Source organism: Schistocerca cancellata, chromosome 2 (assembly GCF_023864275.1).
Source record: "Schistocerca cancellata isolate TAMUIC-IGC-003103 chromosome 2, iqSchCanc2.1, whole genome shotgun sequence".
NCBI lineage: Eukaryota > Metazoa > Arthropoda > Insecta > Orthoptera > Acrididae > Schistocerca > Schistocerca cancellata.
Window position 1 is genome coordinate 1,024,066,062 of NC_064627.1, and position 21,194 is coordinate 1,024,087,255.

A 21,194-nucleotide genomic window follows, 5' to 3' on the forward strand; every position below is an offset into this window, starting at 1 on the left:
TACTTCTGCGGTCATACGAAATGGCACCCTGGACCATAACTCCAGGAGTAGGTCCAGTGCCTCTAGCATGCAGACAGTGTGGTCGCAGTTCCTCAGCTGGCCTCTTTCTAATCAACAAACTGCCATACTGACTCCGAGGCGGAACCAGCTCCCATCAGAAAACACTACAGGCCTCCACCCGGTCTTCCAATGAGCTCTCGCATGACACCATTGAAGTCGCAAATGGCAGTTGTTTGGGGTCAGTGGAAAGCACGCTACGGAGCGCCTGGCTCAGAGCTGTCCTTGAAGTAATCGATTTGTAACAGTTGGTTGTGTCGCTGTGGTGACAGCAGCTGGTCAGATTGCTGCTACAAATGCAGTGCGACAGGTCAGAGTCACACGCTGACCGTATGGTTTTCCCTCTCGGTGGTTCCACATGGCCGTCCGTAGCCCGGTTGTCTTGCGACGGTACATTCTCGTGACCACTGCTGCCAGCAATCATGTACCGTGGCTACACTCCTGCCGTGTCTTTCTGCAGTATCGCAGAAGGAACACACTGCTTCTCGTAGCTCTATTACGCGACCTCGTCCAAAGTCAGTGAGGTATTGATAGCGGCGTCTATGTCCCCATAAAGGCATTCTTGACTAACATCGAGTCACCACGTCCAGTCTCAAAGGTAGCTAACAGAGATGGGTCGTTCACGAACTAACGGGTCCAAAGGAACGGTTCACCAAGATAAACGGAACGAGCGAGGAACGAATTCTAAGGAAAGGTCTTTCACAGCTCACTTCGGTCGCGGCTTTCTATTTATAGTTCCCGGGAACGGTATACGGTCGGTCTCGTTCCCGCACGTCGGCCGGTCTCGTTCCAGCCTCGGTCCCGTTCCCGCCTGCCTCGGTCTCGGTCTCGCTCGGCCGGACTCGTCCTTCTTCGCGTGGCCGCTCTTCGCAGTTCCACTGCCGACTGCTCATAGTTCAGTATCGAGTTATTGTTTTTCGTTTCGTTCGCTTCGTACGTCCATTCTAGATCTGTTTCAAACCTTTTTCGAACTCTGAACTTCTGGTTCTTTCCGTATTCTATTCAGCGTCCATGACCGGTAATTAAAATGTATTTTACAATTACGTAAATTATATAAAAATTACGTGGTATGTAATACACTCCTGGAAATTGAAACAAGAACACCGTGAATTCATTGTCCCAGGAAGGGGAAACTTTATTGACACATTCCTGAGGTCAGATACATCACATGATCACACTGACAGAACCACAGGCACATAGACACAGGCAACAGAGCATGCACAATGTCGGCACTAGTACAGTGTATATCCACCTTTCGCAGCAATGCAGGCTGCTGTTCTCCCATGGAGACGATCGTAGAGATGCTGGATGTAGTCCTGTGGAACGGCTTGCCATGCCATTTCCACCTGGCGCCTCAGTTGGACCAGCGTTCGTGCTAGACGTGCAGACCGCGTGAGACGACGCTTCATCCAGTCCCAAACATGCTCAATGGGGGACAGATCCGGAGATCTTGCTGGCCAGGGTAGTTGACTTACACCTTCTAGAGCACGTTGGGTGGCACGGGATACATGCGGACGTGCATTGTCCTGTTGGAACAGCAAGTTCCCTTGCCGGTCTAGGAATGGTAGAACGATGGGTTCGATGACGGTTTGGATGTATCGTGCACTATTCAGTGTCCCCTCGACGATCACCAGTGGTGTACGGCCAGTGTAGGAGATCGCTCCCCACACCATGATGGCGGGTGTTGGCCCTGTGTGCCTCGGTCGTACGCAGTCCTGATTGTGGCGCTCACCTGCACGGCGCCAAACACGCATACGACCATCACTGGCACAAAGGCAGAAGCGACTCTCATCGCTGAAGACGACACGTCTCCATTCGTCCCTCCATTCACGCCTGTCGCGACACCACTGGAGGCGGGCTGCACGATGTTGGGGCGTGAGCGGAAGACGGCCTAACGGTGTGCGGGACCGTAGCCCAGCTTCATGGAGACGGTTGCGAATGGTCCTCGCCGACACCCCAGGAGCAACAGTGTCCCTAATTTGCTGGGAAGTGGCGGTGCGGTCCCCTACGGCACTGCGTAGGATCCTACGGTCTTGGCTTGCATCCGTGCGTCGCTGCGGTCCGGTCCCAGGTCGACGGGCACGTGCACCTTCCGCCGACCACTGGCGACAACATCGATGTACTGTGGAGACCTCACGCCCCACGTGTTGAGCAATTCGGCGGTACGTCCACCCGGCCTCCCGCATGCCCACTATACGCCCTCGCTCAAAGTCCGTCAACTGCACATACGGTTCACGTCCATGCTGTCGCGGCATGCTACCAGTGTTAAAGACTGCGATGGAGCTCCGTATGCCACGGCAAACTGGCTGACACTGACGGCGGCGGTGCACTAATGCTGCGCAGCTAGCGCCATTCGACGGCCAACACCGCGGTTCCTGGTGTGTCCGCTGTGCCGTGCGTGTGATCATTGCTTGTACAGCCCTCTCGCAGTGTCCGGAGGAAGTATGGTGGGTCTGACACACCGGTGTTAATGTGTTCTTTTTTCCATTTCCAGGAGTGTACATACATCTTTTCAGGCAACAAAACGGCATATCAGCTTACTTCACTATTTAGATAAACAGCAGAAGAAATATTTGTAAAAAGGCAAGATTATTTGTTATTAGACATGCAAAGGACGTCGTCAAGGCACAAAAGAGTGGCCATTTTCCGTCTTTATTTTGATCCTACGTAAAAGAGCATGTTCATTGTTATGGAAGGCAGACCGTCTTACAACCGAATGAAGCTCGCGCTTCGTAATCGAGTGTATGGTGTCACATTTCGTAAAGAGAATATGATAACTCCTGCAATATTATTTCAGTGGTACAGGGGTGGCGCACGAAAAATCGGCCCCGAGTACTACACTTCTCATTGTCGCTTACCAATCATCATCTATTGTTTCGAAGTTGTTTGCGTTAGCTTATTTCTTCACCGCCTAGTTATTATAATTTTTATCTATTCTGCTCGTAGCGGTCAACAAATCGTGCGTAGTGTATCCAAGGTTCTCGGGTGTCCAGCCGGATCCGTTCGTCGAAGTTCCACGATATTTCGGCGGATAACCGTTCCGCCATCATCAGGTGGTGCTGATGGAATTAATGGCTTGGTCTTGCCACATGCACTTGGAGGTACTAACCAACCTAAAAACATACTGCTCATAGTAGCTAAAATTCTCTCTCTCACTCTTCTCTCTCAACTCAGTCCAAACACATCTCGGAAGATCGTAACGGTGCTCACCAGCCGCCGTGTCATCCTCAGCCTATAGGTGTCACTGGGTTTGGAGCCGGTCGTTGGAGGCCGAGCGGTTCTAGGCGCTACAGTCTGGAACCGCGCGACCGCTACGGTCGCTGGTTCGAATCCTGCCTCGGGCATGGATGTGTGTGATGTCCTTAGGTTAGTTAGGTTTAAGCAGTTCTAAGTTCTAGGGGACTGATGACCTCAGAAGTTAAGTCCCATAGTACTCAGAGCCATGTTGAAGGAAGAGGTGCTCCATGTGTAGACGACCTCTTAGAATTCGAAACTCGGTTACAGTACGATATTTCTCACGTTATACACCGCCATGTTACACGCTACAATTCAGAGCCATATATCGGCAGAGGGATGCAAACATGTAGACGTGAAGAATAAAGCTGAAGAATGTTAATAACGTTTGTTTTATTTTAAACGCTTTCAGAGTTCTCACATAAAAATTCGGGGAGCACTACCTTTCAAAACGGATTCGTAGATTTATACACAGCTTTTAGCAATGTTCCTGGTATACACTCGTTGAAACTCTGAAAGTATCACTGGTGAAAGACGGGGAACGAAAAGCTATCTACAACTTTTACAGGAACTAGACTGCAGTTATAAGTCTAAGAACATGGAAGGGAAGCAATAGTTGAAAATGGATGAACTCAGGGTTGTTGCTTCTCCACGATAATATCCAATCTATACATTTGGGCAAGCAGTAAAGAAAAAAAAGGAGAAATTTGGAAAGGGTATGGCAGTTCAGAGATAAGCAGTAATACTTTGCATTGCACCAATGACGTAGTAATTCTGTCAGGATGGCAAAGGACTTGCGAGAGCAGTTGAATGGAGTTTATAAGATAAATGCCAACAAAAGTAACATGTGGTTAATGAAATGCAGTTGAATTCAATCAGGTGATTCTGACAGAATTACACTAGGAAATGAGACACTAAAAGTACTAGTACGGCTGAACTGTTTGGGCAGAAAAATAACTATTATGGCAGAAATACAGAGAATATAAAATGCAGGCTGACACTGCACAAAGAAACGTTATTGAAGGAGAGAAATTTGTTAACACTGAATATAAATTTAAGTGTTCGGAAGTCTTTTCTGAAGGTGTTGGTACGGATTATAGCCTTGTACGCAAGTCAAACGTGGACCATAAGCACTTCAAACCAGAAGACAATACAGGCTTTTGAAATGTAGTGTTACAGAATAATGTTGAAAATTAGATGGATAGATCGAATAACTGATGAGAAGGTACTGAAGCCAAATGGGAAAAAGAAATTTATGGTACAACGAGACTAACCGTTACAGTCCATACAAATACTTTCAAAAAATACTTCCGGACACTTACATTTATATTGGATACTAACAAATTTCTCTCATTCAGAAACGTTTCCTCATGTGTTGTCCGTCTGCATTTTATATCCTCTCTATTTCGGCCGTCCTGAGACATCATGGAATCGTCGATTTGGTAACGGAAGGTAGTGTGTGTGACGCGGGGGAGGGGGGATTGCGTAAAAATTGTAGAGAAGGAGACCAAGGCAGTAAGCAGGTTTTAACTGGATGCAGGTTGTAGTTCTCATGTAGAGATGAAGAGGCTTGCAGAGGATAGAATAGCATGGTGAGCTGCATCAAACCAGTCTCTGCACAGTGACGATAACAGCAACAACAACATCTACAAACAAACCAAAGATATGGAAGGCTGCAGGTTTTCGTGGCCGTTGTCACTGAAGGTAAAATCTTGTGGGTTGTTAGGCCGCTCCATATTTCTTCTACACCGCCTAAAAACCCAGAAGATCTTACATCCAAACCAAGCATAGCAGAAAAGTCGGACGTTTTGTGGTCAAGGAACCACTCTCATAAAGTTATACATGAAAATGTGCGAAAAATCTGCAAGGCTGAAATGACAGTTTTTCCCCGCACTCTAGCTAATATACGTAATTTTCCTACAACATTGTAAGAAGTACGTTATGAGGACATATGTTTGAGCAACGAAACATCGCGTATTTACTCTTGCTGATGACATTCATTTAGTGTCGAAAACATAATCGAAATTGAGAGATATTACGGAAAAACCCCGTTAGCACTCAGAAATAATGCAAATGGTCGCAGGAGTATCGGAGAAGAGGAGATCTATGAGCACATTCGGGTCAGAGTATTTAAACATGTAGGAACCGTAAGCAAACCAATTCATCCAGCGAAGCACGGATTAAATTCAGAATTCAGGCAGGTAGTAAATGCTTCCACGTTCTAAATAGGTTCATCATGTAGATAAGAGAAACTTCGTCTCTTGCAACTTAATGTTTATTTTATTTGTTAATATGTTTCAACTTTTCATACTAGGTACCATCAGTGGTCTACGAGGTGCGGCAGAACCGACTAGGCAGTTTCTATCGATTACCGCTGGGGCTGTGGTGGGGGTAGGCAGTTGCACGTGGTCTGTCTTTGTTCAGGCGTTGACCCCATTTCAGTAGGCAACATGGTCTGGACCGGTGCACGTCGTTGTTTTGCCGTTCGCGCTTATTATGAAAACAACAGCTATGTGATCGCTACAAAACGAGCTTTTCGGCAACAGTTCAACATTCCACGCAACAGTGCCGTTCCTAATGCAAACACAATTCGGTCCTGTGTTAGGCAGTTAGAGGAAACTGGTAGCACACTAAGAATAGATACACATGACCGACGCAGATCGATCAGAACGCCATAAAATGTGCAGCGGGTGAGAACAACAGTTATCGCCGCAACATTGGGCTCGACAACATGCTGTTGCATTGGGGATTTCAGACCGCATTTGGAGGAGGATTCTGCAATGCGACTTAAAGTTACATCCTTTCAAAATAATGATTGCTCAAGAATTACGCCCAGGAGACTACGCCAACCGTCAAAGTCTGTGTGAGCAAATGCTTGCTCAGATCTCTCCGAATGCAGCTTCCTTCAGTTGTGACGAGACACATTCTCATATTAGTAGGCGCGTTAATAAGCAAAACTTTCGCTACTGGGCTGAAACTAACCCCCGAATAATTCATGAAAGACAGCTACATTCTCCTGAAGTGACAGTGTGGTGTGCCATATCACAATTTGGCGCGGTAGGCCCTTTCTTGAGGAGGAAGGAGTGACCGTTACAGTGAATTCTACACATTATGTTTCAATGTTGCATAATTTTCTGCAATACCCAGAATGACAAGATTGTTGAAGAACATGGACTGGGGGACTTGTGGCTCGAACAGGATGGAGCTACTGCTCACACAGCTCGAATTTCACCTGATGTTTTGAGAGAAATTTTTCCGGGACGCCTCGTCTCTTCGAGGTGTGATGTCGGGCGGCCTGCGCGGTCACCAGATTTCAGCATTTGTGGCGACTTTCTTTGGCGATATCTGAAGGAAAAGGTTTTCAAAAGCCGCCCTCACAACCTACCAGAGTTAGAAGAGCGCATTATTGACGAAGTGAATGCCATACCCCGCGATATGCGTGCAAGAGCTGCTCGAAACTTCAGGGATCGTCTACAACAATGTATTGTGCTAATGCCACCATCTTGAGGACATTATTTTCAAAACTAAATGAATGTATAATGGTATGTTGTACTAATTTAGAAAATTAGAGAATGTATTTGTTAAAAAGTTTCTTTGTTATAAAAGAGGAATCATGATTGCTTTAAAAGAGAAGTTTAATTTGTAGAGGGAAGTTGTATCCCTGTGTAAGCTGTTTTTATTTTTGAAATATTTTATTTCATGATTTAGCTATTTGCTAATTTCGCCACCTTAGGCATTTCCAAACTAGCTCTGTTACTTGTATCGCAGTGAAAAACTGTGACGGTAAACATTTCCACACATCTATGTGGAGAAAACGGCATCTGATAGGGTCCTTAATAAAGTTGGCTTACGACCATGATAGTTACGGGCACAACAATCTCAGACATTAATTCTTAATTACAATGAAATTAACACCCTTAGCTGCTTACAGGCGTTGACATACGTCAACGGGGACAGATGAAAATGTGTACCCCGACCGGGACTCGAACCCGGGGTCTCCTGCTTACATGGCAGACGCTCTATCCATCTGAGCCACCGAGGACACAGAGGATAGCGCGACTGCAGGGATGTGTCTCTGGCACGCCTCCCGCGAAACCCACGTATTGTCCCTCACTACATTCCTAGTGCCTCCGCCAATTATACTCATTACTCGCGGCGCGTTGCCGATTCCCGTAAGAGTTCGGGCACTGTTTGTGCACTCGCACAGAAGAAGAACATGGTCAAGTGGCCGGTAAGCCTTAACTATATATATATATATATATATATATATATATATATATATATATATATACTAAGATGGTATCTGTTCTTTAGGACATGTCCGAAATAACAGATACCATCTTTGTATATATTAATTCTTAATGCAAAAAAAGGGTCATATTTGATTCAGAAGAGGAGTTTTATTTGCTCTGGGAGAGAAACCCTTTTATTCCTATGAGGAACAGAGATATGTATGTTGCGTTGAATATGCGTATTTTATGTTACGTTGAAGATGTGTATAACACGAAACGTAATTACGTTTTGTTGAATACGAGTATTACATGTTACGTTGAAGATGGGAATAGTATATTACATCTTAACAAAACGTCCAGTAATATAGCGCGAGAAGCTAGCTGTAGAAGGCATTTTTGGAGAGACGCAAGATGGAAATAAGGCAGCCACACAAAATTTATGCCCGCGAAAGGCAAAGGTCTGGCAGTAGTTTAAATCTGTCAGGAAACTTCAAATGAACATACAACACTCTGATGTTAGACTGTAGAGCACCGGAATCCGCATGACCGTTTGATGCGTTACTCTTGGGTACGGTGGAGAATTGCAGCCCTCGGATATTTTGATTGTGTAAAGCCTTCTTATTCGTACGGAAAGGTTTACTGATTAGGCTAAGTTAACCAGGACCACTTCTTACTTTGAAATGTAAGATGTACAGGAAAAGGCCATATCTCATATCTTGAATAGACACCCATCAGAAAGGCGTCTTAAAAAAATTATAACAATAGAAAGGAGATTAGGTAGAAGCGTTCTTGGTCCAAGGACAATAGGAACCGATTACAGCACGACACGATCTAACAAAGAACACATAATACACGCAGTACGCAAATGAAGAATGTTCTTCTACGGACTTATGGCTAGAATGCCTCACAAATCAGACCTTTAGTAAAATTATGAACCAGAAAGAACAACCACAAAGGTTTAGAAACACATTAAATGACCTCAAAGAAGGAAAAATCAACATAATGAACGGAAATAACAGGAATTTATTTAGAAAAAATTTTTTAAAAAGTAGTCTTTAAGGACGAACAGGAAAGAAAAAGGAAAGCTGCTCATAGCATCGAACATCTCCGGAGCAAAAATCAGAACATGTGAAACGAATGTGGGAGCAGAGGTAGAAGAATGCATGTGGCAGGAGTTGAAATATTGGTTTAACGTGCTCCGTAAAAGAGCTATTCGATTCGAATAAAGGTAATAAATAAATAAAGGAAGAAGGTTTTTGAAATTACTTCATTGCCATGACGGTCTCACTGTCGTATTTTATCTCTTAGGTTTGATTTTTTGACCGGTACGTTTATGAAACAAATGACCAACATACAACCACGTGTCAGAGATGACTTCACTGTGCGGAGTCTATGGAATTCCAGCGTGTGGCCTGTTCGTCTTTGTGCGGTGGACTGGTAGCCAGTGTTGGTGTTGGGGAGGCCTCTGTCCTGCGGTTTGTTTGTACAGCAAGTGTGTAAGTGTGTGTGTGTGTGTGTGTGTGTGTGTGTGTGTGTCTGGGGAATGCCGCCACCATCAGTCACTGTCGGTCAAGGGGGCGTGGCCGCTTGTCCCCCACAGTCCGACAGGTGCAGGTAGCCGGTACACAAAAGCTGGCCGACTCCGCTCACCTGCCAAACACACCGGGACAGCGCCTCTTCACGTCCTTCCCGCGACAGATAACGACAGTGTAGAGTGCCAAGCGGATGAGAGGGAGACGTCGCGGCACGAGTTTTATTAGCTGTACGTTGCTCAGCGCACGTACCTCACTGTTGATCTGATGCGGTGAACATTTGCTATTCGCCTCGGAAGTAAAGCGGACAGAGCTGCGCTCTACCAAAACTACGGCTCGGCAGTTTTGGTACAGTACATAAATGACGTAATAAATGGTAGGATTAGCGGTAGCATTGGTAGGGAAAGAAACATGAGTGTGTGAGAGCAACTGGGAGCCGTCGACTTCTCTTTGTTCTCTCTGTGCCTTACCGCACTGGTAACACCGGTTCTCGTCAGATTACCGAAGTGTCGTATAGCTTGGCTAGCACATGGGCGGGTCACGGTCCGCGACTGCTAAGTGCTGTTGGTAAGTGGGGTGCACTCAGCCCTCGTGAGGCCAGATGAGGAGCTACTTGATTGAAAAGTAGCGGCACCGGTCACGAAAACTGAGAACGGCACGGAGAACGGAGTGCTGACCACATGCCCCTCCGTATACATATCCGGTGAAGCTCAAGGGCTGAGGATGACGCGGCGGTCGATCGATACCGTTGGACCTTCAAGGCCTGTTCGGATGATGTTTGTTTTGCACATAATTAGAAGAGCGGATTTTATATCCTTCTAAAGTATAAATTGCATTTTGTATGTAACAAAAATTAGCTGATTGCGTAACTTCTGCGCTTCTATGTAACCAAAGCAATAAACATTGACGCAAGTACAATTTACACGCACAACATTAAAAAAATTGTGTAATTAGTGGTGTTGGTTTGCATTCAATAGAACGTTCTTCATCATGATCAAGAGCAACATTTTCCTGTTATTATCGATAAGTGTCAAAGTAGTTTAGAAATAACTGAAACAGATTATATACGTTTTTGTTTCACGTTTTTTTTAATTTTACCTTTTTACAGGAAATGGCGTTTCTAGTGTATATATATATACACTAGAAATTGGAAATTGAAATAAGAACACCGTGAATTCATTGTCCCAGGAAGGGGAAACTTTATTGACACATTCCTGGGGTCAGATACATCACATGATCACACTGACAGAACCACAGGCACATAGACACAGGCAACAGAGCATGCACAATGTCGGCACTAGTACAGTGTATATCCACCTTTCGCAGCAATGCAGGCTGCTATTCTCCCATGGAGACGATCGTAGAGATGCTGGATGTAGTCCTGTGGAACGGCTTGCCATGCCATTTCCACCTGGCGCCTCAGTTGGACCAGCGTTCGTGCTGGACGTGCAGACCGCGTGAGACGACGCTTCATCCAGTCCCAAACATGCTCAATGGGGGACAGATCCGGAGATCTTGCTGGCCAGGGTAGTTGACTTACACCTTCTAGAGCACGTTGGGTGGCACGGGATACATGCGGACGTGCATTGTCCTGTTGGAACAGCAAGTTCCCTTGCCGGTCTAGGAATGGTAGAACGATGGGTTCGATGACGGTTTGGATGTACCGTGCACTATTCAGTGTCCCCTCGACGATCACCAGTGGTGTACGGCCAGTGTAGGAGATCGCTCCCCACACCATGATGCCGGGTGTTGGCCCTGTGTGCCTCGGTCGTATGCAGTCCTGATTGTGGCGCTCACCTGCACGGCGCCAAACACGCATACGACCATCATTGGCACCAAGGCAGAAGCGACTCTCATCGCTGAAGACGACACGTCTCCGTTCGTCCCTCCATTCACGCCTGTCGCGACACCACTGGAGGCGGGCTGCACGATGTTGGGGCGTGAGCGGAAGACGGCCTAACGGTGTGCGGGACCGTAGCCCAGCTTCATGGAGACGGTTGCGAATGGTCCTCGCCGATACCCCAGGAGCAACAGTGTCCCTAATTTGCTGGGAAGTGGCGGTGCGGTCCCCTACGGCACTGCGTAGGATCCTACGGTCTTGGCGTGCATCCGTGCGTCGCTGCGGTCCGGTCCCAGGTCGACGGGCACGTGCACCTTCCGCCGACCACTGGCGACAACATCGATGTACTGTGGAGACCTCACGCCCCACGTGTTGAGCAATTCGGCGGTACGTCCACCCGGCCTCCCGCATGCCCACTATACGCCCTCGCTCAAAGTCCGTCAACTGCACATACGGTTCACGTCCACGCTGTCGCGGCATGCTACCAGTGTTAAAGACTGCGATGGAGCTCCGTATGCCACGGCAAACTGGCTGACACTGACGGCGGCGGTGCACAAATGCTGCGCAGCTAGCGCCATTCGACGGCCAACACCGCGGTTCCTAGTGTGTCCGCTGTGCCGTGCGTGTGATCATTGCTTGTACAGCCCTCTCGCAGTGTCCGGAGCAAGTATGGTGGGTCTGACACACCGGTGTCAATGTGTTCTTTTTTCCATTTCCATGAGTGTATATGATTTTTTTCCTACAACGTACATCTGTTTCACATTACACATCAACAATTTTCGAAAAAATGTGAATTAAACATTAATAATATCAATTTTTGCAATAAATACCGGTTATTTCTAAGTAAGAGAAAGGGTTTAACTACGTAGAACAAAAAAGTCCCATAGATTATGTGGCCTTTATATACCCTCACTCATAGTCTTTCGGTTTCTAGGGGAATCTAGTGAGACATCGTATACACAGACAAAGCGATCGAAATGAGGTAACGCATGATAGATATGCAACACACCTAACGTACAGATAATGCAGTTATGATCTTAACCGACCAGAGCTACTAGGAAAATTAGTGTAGTCTACTCTTACTTATGACAGTCTACTGTAGCCTACGGTAGTTTTACAACTCTGCGCAGTATAGACCAGCATGGAGACCTGCATCAGACAATCACAACAGTTAATCACGGGACCTACGGTAGTTTACAACTCTAACAGCGGAGAAACATGTGCTTCATGGAGGGGGGGGGGGGGGGTTCAGCAGCCTTTTCATTAGCTGCTGTTACACCGGTCTGGATGATTGGCTGATGTCGCCTTGTAACATTTGTCAATAATGACTTGCATTATCGGTAACGCGAACGCATCAATGCAAATGCAAACTCGGAGGTGGATTCGTGGGAGGGGAGTGGAGAGGAAGTATAGTCACAATAATTTGCCGGCCGTTGTGGCCGAGTGGTTCTAGGCGTTTCAGGCTGGAACCGCGCGACCGCTACGGTCGCAGGCTAGAATCCTGCCCCGGCCATGGATGTGTGTGATGTCCTTAGGTTAGTTTGGTTTAAGTAGGTCTGACTTCTAGGGGACTGGTGACCTCTGATGTTAAGTCCCATAGTGCTCAGAGCCATTTGAACCATTTGAACCACAATAATTTCCTGGTATTTTAGATTACTTTCGTAGATTACAGTCTAGAGAAGTAAGTGTCTCTAAAGTGTCAGGAAATTCTAAATATTTGCAAGTTTCGTTTAACACTGGATTTTTTAAACTGCTTGCCTTATACTTATCATACAAAATGTTTAATTACATATTATTTATAGAGGATATCTTCACCGCCAGTACGTAAAGAGAAATTAAGAGATTAACGTATTTTGGCAAAGAGATAATTATAAAACTGACTTTTGTGATTAGAATGGGAATGGAAATCAACAGTAGCCTTGCCAGTTGCCCACCGGAGTGGCCGAGCGGTTCTAGGCGCTTCTGTCTGGAACCGCGCGACCGCTACGGTCGCAGGTTCGAATCCTGCCTCGGGCATGGATGTGTGTGATGTCCTTAGGTTAGTTAGGTTCAAGTAGTTCTAAGCTCTAGGGGGCTGATGACCTCAGATGTTAAGTCCCATAGTGCTCAGAGCCATTTCAACCTTGCCAGTTAACTATACCGCCCATCACCTCAACTATACAGGAAATCGATGTAGCAACAAAGAGGATGCGGTGATGTAAATCTGAAACTACTTCTTTCCGAATAGGAGCGGAGAACGTTAACTACTTACCCACCAAGTCAGGCGCCAGTGTGCAGTGTAACTAATAAGCTGGCTGTGCAAATGGCTCAGAGCACTATGGGACTTAGCCGGCCGCGGTGGCCGTCGGTTCTGGCGCTGCAGTCCGGAACCGCGGGACTGCTACGGTCGCAGGTTCGAATCCTGCCTCGGGCATGGGTGTGTGTGATGTCCTTAGATTAGTTAGGTTTAAGTAGTTCTAAGTTCTAGGGGACTTATGACCTAAGATGTTGAGTCCCATAATGCTCAGAGCCATTTGAACCATTTTGAACCACTATGGGACTTAACATTTGAGGTCATCAGTCCCCTAGATCTTAGAACTGCTTAAACCTAACTAACCTAAGGACATCACACACATCCATGCCCGAGGCAGGATTCGAACCAGCGACAGTAGCTGTCGCGCGGTTCCTATCTGTAGCGCCTAGAACCGCTCGGCCACACCAGCCGGCCCTATGGCTGTGCAGAACTCCAGAATGAACGCACTTCGCTTTGTGAATCACCTTCACTTTCTCCATTGTGTTTCTAGCATATGGCATATGCGCGGCATTTCCTTCGTGATGCCTACTTCTCCATTCTCAGAACTCTCGTAATTAATGCAGGCGAGGGTTGAATGGTGGACCTTACCATTGTATGCATATTCGTCGATGCAGCACAAAAATAGTTTGTAAATAACCGAAGCCCCAAATTGTATTTTAAAGTATCGCGAAGATAATTTGTGTTTCTAACGAACACATTTTCAGGGTGACTCATCAGTTCTTTACTCAATAATTACTCTTTTCGAGTAAACTGTTTGAGTAAGTGGAGTGCTACAATAGTATCTTCGAACAATGCTTCTCTTATATTAATTTTTGGTCAGACCAATATGTAATAGAATTTTGCTTAATTTATTTCAAAATGTTCTTTCTCTTGTGGCTCGGGGCAGATGGCAGGGAGGCTTCTCTTATTTCAGTTACTTATTTTTCTTCATCTAGTCAATTCTAAGTTAAATGTGAATTACACAGATGGCGAACGCTACGGAATAAAAACGTCGGTGTCGACGGGACAGCCAGCCGGAGTGGCCGAGCGGTTCTAGGCGCTTCAGTCTGGAGCCGCGCGACTGCTACGGTCGCAGGTTCGAATCCTGCCTCGGGAATGGATGTGTGTGTTGTCCTTAGGTTAGTTAGGTTTAAGTAGTTCTAAGTTCTAGAGGACTTATGACCTCAGATGTTGAGTCCCATGGTGCTCAGAGCCATTTTCGACGGGACAAACTTTCATCTTCTTCCTTCTATGAGTGGGGCCATCTGTATGACAGTCGAATGAGAAATCGGAGAAGGCCGACCGTCACTGATAAAGCGACAATACTGTTTCCTTTGAATAGTGCTGGAAGCAATGGGACTTCCATGCGGAAGAAAATACCAACAGTTCGATCAATAAACTTACAGTATCATACAGTACAGAATCAGTTCTGTGTGTATGTGTGTTTTTCATGCAACGGCTTTGGTTTTATGACTTATTTTAACAAGCGAGCCACGATTTCTTCTGTGCTACCATCTCGTCTCAGAGTACCACTTACAAAATACGGCCTCAGGAATTTGTTGCACAGTTACAAAAGTCACGGTCTACCTTATTTCAGTATCTTTCTTCGACCAACGTCAGCGATTCGACAGCAAAATGCTCAGAAGACATTACAAGTGACTGAGAAAAGTTAATCGAAACAATACTTGTTTAGACAGCCTTCACCTTTCTGATGCACAGTACGGTTGATTGTGATGTCGTGTTTTAAGTATCTTCCGCTCGTTTATGAATAGTGGTCAACACGATTCAAGGAGCCATAACAGTGGAGGTAACTGAACACACTGTAGCTGTTGTTGGCTGCTGTACAAGATGGCGTGCATAATAATAAGGTTGATTTGCAGAGACGTGGCAAAACATTATTCGTGCAGACGATTTATCTGTTTCCTGGGAAGCGACTAGGGTTGCCATTCATCTTCCTGTGGACTCCTGTCCCGACCATGGCTAGCACCGAGCTAATCCTCTTCTAGCAGTGGTTTAGTTAACAGGTAACTTAAGTGATCAATAAGACAACAGAAGGAAGCTATAGACAACAGAAATGCATGTGTTCTGGTAAAATCGACTACATTGTTCCTCCAATAACACTTCAGAAGTTTTGGAGGTATGAATTAAGCAACGCCTTCAGTCACAACTTTTTCGTGTTTTATTAACTACGCGATGCATTTCGGTCTCTGTGGGTCCATCGCAGGTGTATTTTGTCTTAATACATGTTTTATTTCTTCTCCTTAATGAGGCGAAATGCATATTCCTATCACAAAAAGGTTTAATGTTAGGTTATGAATTTTGTTAGTCGAACGCGGAAAATATGTGCAAAATAGTGAAAAATGAACAGTGTAAACTTACCACATAATCCAAGGAAAGCATTTTCAACGTTTCACTACCGGCAAACATTCTTTTCTCCGTCGTTTTAGCACATGGCACTTCATTCAGGATGTACATTTATTTGCACACACATGTTTATAAACACTTCACAGATGTTTTTGTACCTGGTGTTGTCAAAGATGAATTTATTCGTAGTGCCAAAGACATAACTATAAAAAAATTGTCATATGCTAGGAATAACTTTAGAATAGGTCTTTAAAATTACTGAAATAACTACGGCTTGCGAAATCTGTTTGTGCTTTTAACAAAGATTCTAGTTTTTTGATTATGTGGAGGTATCTCCAGTGTTCTAACAGACTTAGCGTCTTACCATTGGGTTCCTTATGTAGTATTACCAAATTGTTTTCTAGACTGTTGATTACATGTTTAGTGGCCGAGCAGTTCTAGTCGCTTCAGTCTGTAACCGCACGCCCGCTACGGTTTCATGTTCGAATCCTGCCTTGGGCATGGATGTGTGTGATGTCCTTAGGTTAGTTAGGTTTAAGTAGTTCTAAGATCTAGGGGACTGATGACCTCAGATTTTAAGTCCCATAGTGCTCAGAGCCATTTCAATCATATGTTGTGCAATGACTGTTTTGTCGAAACGTTTTGAATACAGTCACGTTTTAAATTGCAAAGTATGGATAAAATTAAACTTCAGAAATTGGCGAGGTAGCCTGACACACGAGTATAGCCGTACATTTATCAAAGCCAGGTCCTATTGCTTCTTGCAGGACACCAATATAAAACACAAACACTCATTCGTATGACAAGCATTAAGTTAAAACGGTCTAGCCCTGGAACTACGAGAGAGTGGAAGGACAGAGAACGTGTAGATGTTAGTTCAGTAGCATGAATGGTAACGGTAGCGGGGGTAGGAGGGCGGGGCTCTTCAAACAACTATTCCGGTATCATCCTAAATATCGCCTGGTCTGCTGCGTAATGAATGATTGGCAGCATAACAACGGACGCTACTGAATGTGAACTCAGAGATCAATTTAACCTCGCAAGCGGAAAGGTTCATGGCGGCAAGCTGTGCACAAAGCATGCTCACTGTCGCGAAAAGAGGGGGCCTCGTCCCGAACTCACGACCTTCGTAAATGCTCACCTCCGTTCAGCTCTATCAACTAGTCACAATAGGGCCGGTCATGGTGTCCCTCGTCACTCTTGTGGCCGAGGAGCTCTCGACACAATAATTTGAGTGAGTACCCTTCTCCAGTGGGTCACTATTTCTTATTTACGCTTCGCTTGAGTAGACTGTGTGGCAAGCAGAGATTTTTTTATTTAATCAAATTTTTATGTTGTTCAAAATCCCAACACCTAAGTTTTCCACGCTAATTAAGGCCACATAAGCATAGTGTTTTCTGAATGTACTTCTGACGAAAAGCAACTTTGGCAGCTAGAGTTCACATGTTTATTAATTCTGCCTTTAGTGTTTTTGTGGAGATATTTCCATAGCAACTTTCATCCCCTAACAAATATTTCTTTATATCTAACCGAGAAGTGAAACACCAAGTTTCATAAAATTTGCCTTAAAATTCTTTTAATGTAACGAAACATGTTCTTAAAAGTTTTCATCCTCTATTGCACTCCCTTTTGGATTGAATTTCCAGAAACACAGTAAAACACATTTTTGTTTATTTCTAACCCACAAGTCAAGTACCAGTTATCATAGACGTAGCCTTAAAAAGCCTTTGTTAGTTCTTTATTATTATTTATTTTCAAGAAACCTTTCGCGCACTACTGACTTTAGAAAAATGCTAAACGCGTACTTTTTATTTTCTGACTGAAAAACCAAATGCCGGTTTTCGTAGTTCTAGCTTCAAAATTCCCTTAATAGCGACATACTTTCAAAAATAATTTCATCCCCTATTTCGCCCTCTTAGGAGTGGAATTTCGGACAATCCGTCTTAAACGATACCTGCAGCATAAGATCCACACCCTCTCCAAATTTCAAGTTTTCACCCTTAGCGGTTTGGGCTGTGCGATGATAAGTCAGTCAGGACATTGCCTTTTATTTATAGAAATGTAGGTCAGTGTTTCCAGGTAAAACTCAAGGAAGAGACTTTCTGTAACCATCAGGGACAACCGGTACGAAGAGTGGTAGTGCTATGATGTCACCAATGTTATAATAGCGTTATCTACACCCAAGAATGCGAAGGTAACGAATCATTCCTCGGCCATCACAGTTACTTGAATAGGAAAATATCATGTATCAACAAAATAACGCCCTTTTAAACCAAGTTTTGGACAATAGTAATCAGTCCTCATGATCTTCTTTGTTTCTTTGCAATTTCATTCCCCCCATAGGCAGAAAGGAGGAGGGAATGGTGATTACCGAGCAGCGATAGAGACTGAGGTGACAGAAGACACGGGATACCTTCTGACATCGTGTCGCAACTCGTTTGCCCGGCGTAGTGCAGCAACTCGACTTAGTATGGACTCAACAAGTCTCTGGAAGTCCCGCGCCGAAATGTTGAGCCATGCAGTCTGTATAGCTGTCCATAACTGCGAAAATCTGCTGGTGCGGTATCTTGTGCGCCAACTGACCTCTCGATTGTGTTCCATAGATGTTCGGTAGGATTCATGCACCATTATATAGCCACCACCAGCTTGTACAGTGCCTTGTGGTCAACCTGGATCCAAGGCTTCGTGGGGTATGCACCACACTTGAATGCTACCATCAGTTCTTACCAAATGAAATAGGGACTCATCTAACCAGGTCGCGGTTTTCCAGTCCCCTAGGGTCCAACCGATATGGTCACGAGCCAAGGAGAGGAGCCGCAGGCGATGTGCTGTTAGTAAAGACACTCGCGTCGGTCATCTGCTGCCATGGCCAATTAACGATAGATTTTGCCGTACTGTCGTAACGCATACGTTCCACACTGGTTGCTGCGGTTATTTCACGCAGTGTTGCTTGTCTGTGGGCTGTGACAACTCTACGCAAACGCCGCTGACCTCGGTCTTTAAGTGAAGGACGCTGGCCACAGCGCTGGCCGTGGTTAGAGGTAATGCCTGAAATATGATATTCTAGTACCACTCTTGAAAGAGTGGATCTCTAAATACTGAATTCCCTAACGAATTGGAATTTCCCACGTTTCTAGTTCCAACTACTATTCCGCGTTCAAAGTCTATTAATTACCGTCGTCCGGCCACAATAACGTCGGAAACCTTATCACGTGATACACCTGAGTACAAATGACAGCTCGCACATGCCCCTTCTGGGGGTATTTCGTCCCGGTCTGTGTGTAGTATTAACCCATTGGAGGTTTCACCTACTGATTCTTTTGGTCTTTGTCTTCAAGTGCTTCTAGTGTTTATGCGTCTTCACGATTGGCAGTTTCATGGGCAGTGTCCTCTTCTGAAGCACTCCTCAAATGACAGCCAATGTGCTGCTCTTTTATACGCGTTACTGCCGCTGTCCCTTTTGCCATCTCAGTGTACGCGTATTTTCTCATATTTTTGCACCCTGACACATTCGGGGCCTATACCACTCTTTAGTAATGTACCGATGATGACTGTGCTATAGTGGAAATATAGATTTGCTGCAATAAATTACCGTTTTTTTGCGACTGACCGCTGTCCTCCCTTAAATTTTTCCTAAATGTTTGCTAGGATGTTTCTAAGGTGGGACTTGGTTACCAGCCCAATATTTACCAAGAGGGATGAGGAAAACTGGCTAAGAATCACGTCTAGGTAGGCCGGCACACCAGCCCTCATCGGTATTCCGTGAGGCGGATTAGATCCACGCCTGGCGTGACTTACCATGTACTTGAAGCGGGCGCGTTGCAATCCAGGAGATGGAAGGCAATTCTACTGAAGGACAAAAACACTTGTTTCTGACGTTTTTTGGCGCGGAGAAACAAAGAACATACTGAATGAGATGAGAAGGCCCTTCAACCCCTGTAAGTATTGTTTAATGTGTTCGACGGATACGGTCACAGGTTCGAATCCTGCCTCGGGCATGGGTATGTGTGTTGTCCTTAAGTTAGTTAGGTTTAAGTAGTTCTAAGTTCTAGGGGACTGATGACCTCAGATTTTAAGTCCCATAGTGCTCAGCGCCATTTGAACCATTTAATGTGTTCCTGTGAGTATAGTTTCTCTATGGTAATAAAGCTAGACATTTAGAAATAAATCTGGACGTTTCGAAATATGTGAACATTTTTTCTACTGTTTCAGTTATCATCAGTTTACCAATGAAACTTTATAAAGAATATCTGTTACGAATGAAAAGGTTTTCAATATAGGAGGGAGGACACCATCGGTCGCAAATGTTTTGATCTGTGTACGAAGATCGATTTCAGCTGCTGGGTAGTTATCTTCAGTCCTATTATATCCAAGTCGTGATGAGTCATCGTAAATAAAATCGCACATGGTACCATGTTGCCATTACAGATAACGAACAGTTAAAACTAGCGTTATCTGTAATGGCAAAGTGGTACCATATGCGATTTTGTTTACGATGGGTCAGGACGACTTGGATATAACTGCTCTGAATATAGCTACACAGCAGCTGAAATCGATCCCCGGTTGGATAGCTGGGGTAGGTGCTGCACCCCCTTCTATCTTGTATCTCATTAATACGGTTGTGGAGCACGCAGTTCCTGATGGAAACAAACCTGAAGTTAATAGACATCATCATTGCTAATTCCTCGATCCTGATACTATATTCCAACTCTTATTTTAACTTTCTGCCCACAAGGTGGATTGGATGGACGTTAACAAGGTCGGGTGGAATCCCCCCCGAGCAGAACGTACGATGGAGAAGGAGACTCCTCCAATACTGTGAGCTTGATGGGCTAGAAGATTATTCTAGCTGGGGATAAGACCTGAGCTACAACGGACATGCGCTCAAAAGCAAATAGGGCGCGCGGGTGATTTTCCATCCCACGTTGCGGGCAGAGAGTTAAGGATGGTTTCGGGCCTTTTGGTCTAGTGCTCAAGGGAGTGCCTGGAAAACCGAGAGGTCGAGAGATTGAAGCTTGGTCAGACCACGGAAATTTTCAGTCTTCCCTCTGTCTAACATTCAACGATGTGAGGAATCGCTAGAAACGGATTTCAATTTAAGCTGTAGGTCCCCTTTCCTCAGTTGGATAACTGGTGTGGATCAGTGACACGCCAAGTCGCCAAAGTGACGTCCACTTGAAAAACTTGCGCACTACCATTGAGTCATACGAAATTATTATTATTATTATTATTATAAACTCACTTTCACTGTTCTCCGCAGAGATAACCGAAATGACGTTGTGTTCATTTTCTGTCCAGTATGAACACATCTCTATTTTATGTAAACAGAAGGTGGAGGTGGGAGAAAGGAAAGGAACTGATGGTATCAGTTGCATCGGAACTTTAAGCAGAATCAGCAGCATCCAGTGAAAATGCAATGTGCCGGACCAGGATTCGAATCCGGAATCTCCCGTGTAGTAGACAGTTGCGTTAACTCACTGTGCCACCCGGACACAGTGTTTGCGGAAAATGTGCGGACTATCTCGGCACGTCCTTCGGCCGGTTCACTCTCTCCCACTTAGCGTCACCACTTATCCGCAGGCAAGTCCGTGTCCTCTGTGCTCGCTAATTGTAGATTCCCACTGGAGGTCGAAAGAAAATGTGCATCTGCACTGACGGTTGTG

General features: G+C 45.3%; 1 protein-coding gene and 1 non-coding gene across 2 annotated transcripts in view; both read right to left on the bottom strand.

Annotated features, from left to right (window-relative positions):
- Positions 1 to 21,194, bottom strand: part of LOC126162995 (uncharacterized) — a 480,456-nt gene that overhangs the window by 74,828 nt on the left and 384,434 nt on the right. The window lies entirely within an intron of this gene.
- On the bottom strand, positions 7,260 to 7,333 carry Trnat-ugu (transfer RNA threonine (anticodon UGU)). Its single transcript has one exon. It is a non-coding gene; the product is annotated as a tRNA-Thr (tRNA).